General features: G+C 35.7%; 1 long non-coding RNA gene across 1 annotated transcript; it reads right to left on the bottom strand.

Moving 5' to 3' along the window:
- Positions 1-748: 748 nt before the first annotated feature.
- LOC133305409 (uncharacterized) lies at positions 749-3,455 on the bottom strand. Its single transcript, XR_009750764.1, has 3 exons — positions 2,752-3,455; positions 1,751-1,813; positions 749-1,021 (listed from the first exon to the last, which is right to left on the bottom strand). It is a non-coding gene; the product is annotated as an uncharacterized LOC133305409 (long non-coding RNA).
- Positions 3,456-8,584: the final 5,129 nt, after the last annotated feature.

The following is an 8,584-nucleotide window of genomic DNA, read 5'->3' as shown; positions in this document are numbered from 1 at the left end:
TAACCCCACTAAGCATTAATAACATTGAGAATTGTAACACCCTCCCTTGTATGCATCCAAGAGAGTTGTTTGCTAAGCGGATTAGAGTTCTTAATATCATTACTTGAATACTAAAAATTCATTTTCAGTTGCTAATTAAAAATTATAATTGAAATCGAGTCACTTACAAAAATCAGAGTGCACTTTCAAAATTTCTTAACTTGCTGAAAATATTATTTTCCTGGCAGATGGTGTTGTCTTGAAAAATTCGTATAAAATCAAGCTCATCGATACACAAAAATATTCTTTGTAATATAGAAACTAGACATCTGGGACTTCGCGTACATATAAATTATACGCGAATCGGAGAAGAATAGCCCCATGAAACAGAACTCGTAAAGTACTCAAAACTCTGTATTATTCTAGAAACCTCCGGACTCGTAAAAATCATAATAAATCGGGGTTTCAGAATTTCATTGTAAGGTTTATATAATCTGAAAGTACACAACTGGGGCTTTACATCCATATAAAATATACCTCAATCGGAGGCTAGTAGCCCCAGAACGACAACTTGCAAAGTGCTCAAAAAACAGTTCAAAAATCCAAATTTTAAAATACAGCAAAATTATTTTCGCAAACTAAATACCAAACATATACATATCATGCTACGCTTCTTTTTCAAAACAGGATTTACATCCTATCATGTAATTCTTCAAAAGATCTCACACTATTACTCAATTAAATCATGTCCAACGCATAAAAAGTAAAACATAACATAAGTTGGATATCGGAACGGCAATAACATCAAGCATGATTCTCAGGATATTATGCATAAACATAATTACAGAGTTCAGCAATTCTTCATCAAATTTTCAGAATTCAATTCCCAAAACAAGTTTACTAATCTCCATAACATCTTATTGCATATAATCTTTCAGCATTTAATCCAACAGAAACAAAACTAACAGCAGTCATCCTCAAACAGCAGAGCATCAACCAAGTACTTCCAATGACATGCTTTATCAAATATTTCTTTATCTTCCTGCAATTTATAAAAATGCAGCCCCCAAAGGGGTGTGAGAAATTCCAGTAGTGTGGCAATAAAACCAATACAGCAACAATATTAGACTAGGTACAAAATTCCAAAACAGTCGCATCAACATTTAAATTTCCGGACAGATGCTAACATATAATCAAGGTGCGTATATAATGCCAAAGTACTAATCAAGATGCGTATATAACGCGAAAATACTAATCAAGATGCGTATATAACGCCAAAGAGTACGTTCATAGCACCGTCGTGCACGTACTAACAAACACAGTGGATATTCCATAGGGTTCCCCAAAAGGTGAATTCCACTCGACCTATGCGGACTGAAGCCAAGTGTCCCATACCCTGGTACCGTAGGGATGCCTATATGATGCGTGCTCAAACGTATGCTTATATTTATTATATACTTCAGTCTCCAAGATGAATGCATAATGTGGTATGCAATAGCATGCTTGACACACACACAAACAGACACAGGTGAAACATGATGTGCATATGCATGACTAGATCATAATCATATAGCATATATCTCTTGTGTATGTAATACCAAGCTGCCAAATAACAAATACTTCCATAGGCAGAATTTCCCATCAAGACAAGTCCAAAGCAGAATACATATATCATATAACTGAATACTAAGCATAAAGCACATGTGAGCATCAGTTCAAAATTCCATACTCTAGCTAATAGTCACAGTAGGTCTCACCACCAAACACATACCTCATGTCCAAGCAATAATCAACAGCACCAAAATTCAGCCCACTCAATAAGAGTTACGTGCACCTAAATACATGCGGTACAAGTCAGAATTTTATTCATACATCCCTATTATTTATAGGAACTTTGCATGCCTTCTTATTCTTGTATTTCATTCGATTTACCATGCTTCTTGTGCTCACCAATTTCTGCCTTCCCATTAATTACTAACATGTTACCATAATAAAATCCTAAATTTCCAATGCTTGCCAATTCGGTTTTCATCATGCCACTCAATCACAACAATTTTCTGACTTCTTATTAATTTATCAAAGGTTAATAGTGAAATTTCCAAGATTCTCCACACATACTAATTCAGTTCTGTTTAGCATAAAAGGTTCAGAATTTTATTCACTTAACCAAGGCACTAATTGCTAAAAAATCAGGATTTTCCAGGGTTTTACAACACACACCCCAAATTCGATTTTAACATACTTTCTAACTTAGATTCAATTTCTGACTTGGTTTAGCTTTACCCCTCATTAACAAAATTTACCACTTCTTAATTATACAATCTCGGCTTTGACTAATAATTAGGAATTCATAATTTAGACATTCATCTAACCTGTCTACAATTCCTAAGGTGCACTAGGGTAAACCCAAAAAAAAACATGCTGTGAACGTTCATCAAGACATATGCTAGGCCTAATTAATTCTCTTAGTCCCAAGGAATCAGTTCCACTTACAAGGCTTAGAAAGGTGATTCAAATATCTTTCAGCATGCTGTTCCCATTAATTTTTGACACATGGAAGGCTTGAGACTTTAATCTAACTCAAGGGACATTCCTACTCTGGGTGGGGCTAATTTCCAAGTCCCCAAAATCTGTCCTAAGACACGCATATAGCAGGGTTTACGGCTTGGGCAAGTTAAGGGAGGATGACAAAACAGAAAATTGTTTCTAATAACCTATTTCCCAGCCGAACAGTGTAGAAAGAAGAAAAGAATTATGGAAAACCCCACTTACTTGTTCTCAAGCGTTCAAAGAACCACAATCAAGCAAGGACAGCCCAAACACTTTTTCTTATACTCCAAGAGACCGGTTCCACTGCATGCAAGGGGGCAAGAGTTCGACCAAGGCTTGGCCAAGTGCATGCAGAAAGAAAATTCAATCAGAGTCAAGTCAACTAGGGAAAACAGATACAACCAGAATTTTCTCACCTCTTTGATAGGTGTACTCGACTGACAGGGGAGGAAGGGAGACTTGAACATTGAGCTCTTCACTTAGGAATACTCACGGTTTTGTGCAGCAAAGGGAAGTAGACGGTGCTTTCTGACTTGAACCAAGAGGGTACCCAAACGGTTCTGTTTTGACCTTTTTGGTGTGCATAAGTGAGGATGCTTAGTTGGGTTCTTTTCTGCTGTTGAAGAAAATAAGGAGAGAGGCCAGTCTTACGGTTTTGGAGAAATGAATACTTGTTCCCACATGATGTTCTGTCGAGGCAAGGAGGGAAGGAAGAAGGTGCTTCTTAACCTTAGGCTGCACCAAAAGCTAATTAGTACTGTTACGTGTCCTACTAGGCGTACAAGGGAAGCGAAGTGGTGAGAGATTAGTTTTTAGACAATTGGTTTGAAGTTAAGATTTTTGTCCCCAAAGATGGAGTTTTGGCCGAAACATGAAGGATGAAATCCCAGTGCCCGTGGATTGTATAGATGGCGGACATGCAATGAAAGTAATGAAGGAGGATAAGGTTTAATCATTCATAGGTCAAGTGTAAGAAGATTTTTGGTGGATTAGGGCCTCCCTCAAAGTGCTTGGGCCGTAGCCCATTAAGACTCCTTTGGTTCCCAAAAATTAATTTCCTAAGAGCTAATCTACCTCACCTCATATAGTAATAGCTATTACATATCTTATACCCACTATGTAGCAACTAGAATTCTTTCATATTTTGTACCTAAAATTAATCTCATACTTTTAATGAGTACTCATATAATTCTAAGTATTATGCTTTCTATGTATTCTGATTAAATTATTCCTATACTTGTTCCTTATAGCATGTATGCACATAATTAAATTTCCAACTTGAATTATTCCACCCTAAACATAAATATATTTTTCGAGTTCAAACATGTATTATCTTACTAATGGTAGTTTATATTTATTCCTCGTTTTTACGGGATGTTACACTCTCCCCAACTTATTTTGAAGTTTGTCCCCAAACTTCGTCTTATCATCCCAAGATCTGCCTAAGTCTAACGCTTAACACCATTACGCCATGCCATACAGTTCACTGCATTCATATAGCCTACTATCAAGGCCATCAACATCTCAGAGTATTACCAACAAATTTTGTACTTTGTATGCTCATTAAATAATATAGATATAACACAATTTTGTTCGTACAGAAGGAAATAAAAATCTTCCTAAGCTTAACCATGATACGAACAATTTCCTAAGTTCTTTTTAAACACCAACAATTACCATAACATACAAGTGGGATGAAACAGACAAAAATCTTTCTAAACCAAGAAACTCCAGATAAAAAAAACCATAATAGAGCTCAGGGTTTTAGTGCACAATTAATAGATAACTAAACAAATCTATTTGCAAAACACTTCTTCACTTTCTAAATTTTAATAATTATTACTAGTGTAGGCATAAGTGATTAAACTTTTATTCACCCGATTCAAAATTATAACCTATGAAGGAAAACATGACCATAGACAAAAGGCCTCCTAACATTCCTATCTCATAGTTCACCTTTGATGTCTCGCTGTACTACTACTCAACTGATCATAAATTTCATTGGTTTCAAATAACATGTAATTAACAAGTCAGTGACCTATATCAAAGCTCCTTAGAATGTAAAGTCAAATTTAACAATAAAGTGATATTACCTCCTATTTCCTGAGCAAATATAAGGTTTATTAAATAGGATTTCCAACTATCATTGTTTCGTCTTTGGAATATGCACGTTACAACTTCTTAGGAGTGCCATCATCTTCTACTTGATTCTTATCAATAATAACGGTCCAGTTCACTCGCTACACAATTCACACATATGCATGACATTCAGGTTTCTACATTAGTCACCTTGCCTAATAATATCACAGACAGAATTTTATCTTCATTATCCTTCGGGAAATCAAGTAAGTAAAACAGAGCACATTACATTCTAATTTTCAATTTAAAGGAATTTTCATGGAATCACAAAATCTCTATCCTGCTTTTCAGACATACCATGTTAAGTGGTATCCCCTCATACAGCTCGTCAAAACACCCGTATGAGGAAACTTCCTCGAGCTTTCCGCTGTCCTAAGTACCTCAGATGTAATTGACTCCATTGATCAGAGGATCCATTAACCATGATATGACTTTCCAATTATCGACACATTTTACAATTTTTGAAACAGCTATCCAACATAATCCACTAACAGAGACCACACTGTCATAATTCAAGTTCACAAAAACTACATCAAATTCCGAGTTGTAATTAAATTTCCATCTATAATGACAAGTCACAAGCACGGCACAACTTCATGCAGAAAAACACCAAATCCAAAGTTCACTTAAACCGAAAACTAATCTCATCCATACAAACAACAATGCATCCATCCGATGAGAACATTTAAAGAAATAATGATAATATTTTATGCTGTATTTAAACAATTTCAAAATGAATATCAAACTTTTAACATGAGGTTTACAGCAGCATATTTAATTCACGTGTTGAATATTGTTCCGATTAAACAGCAATTAACCAAAGTCAGGATGCTTAAGTTAAATTCATCTCTTACATTATGCACTCAGTTTTTATATGAGGTGTTCTTGGAACCATGCAGGTATAAAAAAAAAATTCTAAGAGGTACTAGCTCGAATGGCTTATACAAAAAGGATTAACAGTTCCTAACAAACATGTGCAGAAGGTAGGGATGGTCCATATTAAGTTATATCTAGGATTTGGACATACAGGCAATTAAATCAAGATAATGATTCATCCCAAAATTTAACCTAGAATAATAAAATTATAGATCCACTATTTTTCCGTTTATAGTTCAATCAAATCATGTAATGGATAAATGCAATTTAAGGATCAATACTTATAGCGGCTAAATATGTATAGGGGATTCAGATACCATGTAGCTCAACTAGAAGATAATGAATATCACTAGTAATTTGGGTTATGGCATAAACAAAATGCACAAAAATAATTTTGAACAACTTATACGTCAGGCACAGAGTGTTTGATCAAAACATACTTTCTTTCAATTTACTTTAGCTGACCAAGGAAAATCAAATGTATTTCAAACACCAATTCAACAGTGTATACCCGAAACAATTAAACCAATAACCAAGTACAACGCTCTGCTCAACAAGTGTTAGTATATGGATGTCCTAGAGACAATCTTTTGATTAGATTAGGACATAAGTGGACCTTTGTATTGTCGTAAATAAATAAAAGCATTCTTTATCCTGTTTCATATTTTGTCTTGATATTACTGTTAATATTATATATGAGTAACTGGATAAACCCCTTGGAATAAAATAGGTATCTCTTAAGTATCTGTGATGAGATCACGATAATGAGGATTCAAGGATACTAGATGTTTATTCCTAATTTTATGTTCCTAGTCTAGAGACACTGAGAATGGGGATCAGTGATCTCGGGTAAGACTAGCATGACTTATCTACTTGTATTCGGATAGGTAAAGACCTCATGAGCTACAGATATGGAGATGTCTTAGCTAAAGTCGTGGGTGGACCTATAAGGGCATAGCTCGCACTGAACAGACCCACAAAAAGACTCTATGAGAAAATCTCACAGAGAGTATCATTAGAGTAGTCTCTTTATATTTGGGTATGTCTTTCCTTAGACCAGAAGTTATTGCATAGACTGTGTTCTAGAAAGCATGCTTTGACTGGATACCTCGTCTGCCTGAAACATGGAGACTCATAGGTATACACTGTTGGGCTTGTCTTGAAAGAGCATAGGGCTAGGGTGATAAGCTGAAGGAATTCGTCAAATCTCTGTGAGAGATTAGGTTATCTGTAAACCGGAGAAATTGGGATGACATTTCCAGGGACTCGGGAATCTATGCATAGTAAAAGAGATCATGAGATGATCTGCCTTTAGAGTCAGTAAATTGAAGATTCCCTATTTCGAATAAAGCTTACCCTAAACCGCAAGGGTGGATACGTTTCCTTACCCTAGGTTTTATGGAAAGGTAATCGAGACGAAAGGAAATACATACGGAAACCAAATATGTATAATAGGATGATTATGTCATTAACCTAACTAGCTCTGGGGCAACAAAGCATTGCTAGTGCTCTGTGTTGTCATTAGATGGGTTGTGGGCTTATTGGGCCCAAGCCTATTTATGTCAGTGGCTATGTTGGGCCTAATGGATCACACACTAACACCTTATTGTCATGACAATATAGCATTAAAGGTATTGGGCCTAATAATGGTTGTTAGCCCAAGAAGAAGTTTGGAAGCCCACCAAAAGGGAAAAAGGGCGCATGGTTAGTTAATGGGCTTGGATGGTCCAAGACATTACTAATTAATTTAATTAGTTAAATTAATTATCAAATGTTCAAATTTTGAATTTTGAATTTGAAATTTGAAATTTGAATTTTGAATTTGAATTTTGAAATTCGAATTTTGAATTTTGAATTTTGAATTTTGAATTTGGAATTTGAAATTTGAAATTTGGAAATTTGAAATTTGAAATTTGAAATTTGAAATTTGAAATTTTGAATTTTGAATTTGAAATTTGAATTTGAATTTGGAATTTGAATATTTGAACGTTTGAATTCAAATGTTTGAATTCGAATTTGAATTGGCTATGAAAAGTTGTTTCATAACAAAAGGATAAGATAAGATCTTGTTAGAACAAATCCCAAATATCAAGAGGAGATCTTTGAGAATCTTCTAGTGAGGATATGGGGCGCTTATTTTGGCATCTGCTGATTGGTCATAGGATCAACCAAATGAGCTCCAGTCAGATTTGGTTTGTTGAGAGAATAAGTGAGACAGTTGGTTCAAGTTTGAATGCATATGCTCACCGTATCTGGACTGTTATGAGGCCAAGTGGGGCGCACCATATGGCTGGCCATATGATGGTTGATGAGTCAGATTCTTGTTGAGATATTCACTTGATATCATGAGGATGTGAGAGAAGGTTGTTGACAAGATTTGAATTTTGCAACAACTCTACTCATCCCCCTAGTGTGCGCTACATAGGGCTTTATTTAAGTGAAGAAAATCTGATTTTAATTCAATTATTCTCTCATCTCCTTGTGGGTTCCTTTTGTCAGGTTTTTCTTAAGAGAGTTTTGAAATAACCTAGCCCTTTTCAAAGTAAAACCATGCGTCACTTTTGTGTCTATTCTTGCTAAATATTCACTCTTCTAAACACCTTGACCTAGCCTCCTCCTTCACACATTTGGGCGCATAGCTTGCCTCCATTGATGTTTTCGTTGGTGGCCTTGAAGAAGAGTTCTTCCGTCTTGACAAAGGGTGGTGTGGATCAACATTAGAGGGCTTGCATCTTCAAGCCTCATCGTGCATCACACGTCGATCAAACTGCCATGGACGCCCTAAGAGAATATGCCCAGCTTGCATTGGCACAACATCACATAACACCTCATCCTTATACTTTCCAATTGAAAATGGAACTACCACTTGCTTGTTCACCTTGATTTCGCCACAATCATTCAACCATTGTAGTTTATATGGTCTAGGATGCTTCAGAGTTGCTAAGTTTAACTTCTCCACCAAACTAGTACTAGCAACATTTGTACAACTTCCTCCATCAATAATCATAGAACAAACCTTGTCCTTTACATTGCATCTAGT

Source organism: Gastrolobium bilobum, unplaced genomic scaffold (assembly GCF_033153095.1).
Source record: "Gastrolobium bilobum isolate Gb01-03AN ecotype WA unplaced genomic scaffold, APGP_CSIRO_Gbil_v1 utg20427, whole genome shotgun sequence".
In the NCBI taxonomy this organism is placed as follows: Eukaryota; Viridiplantae; Streptophyta; class Magnoliopsida; order Fabales; family Fabaceae; genus Gastrolobium; species Gastrolobium bilobum.
This window is presented reverse-complemented; position numbering and strand designations above follow the sequence as displayed.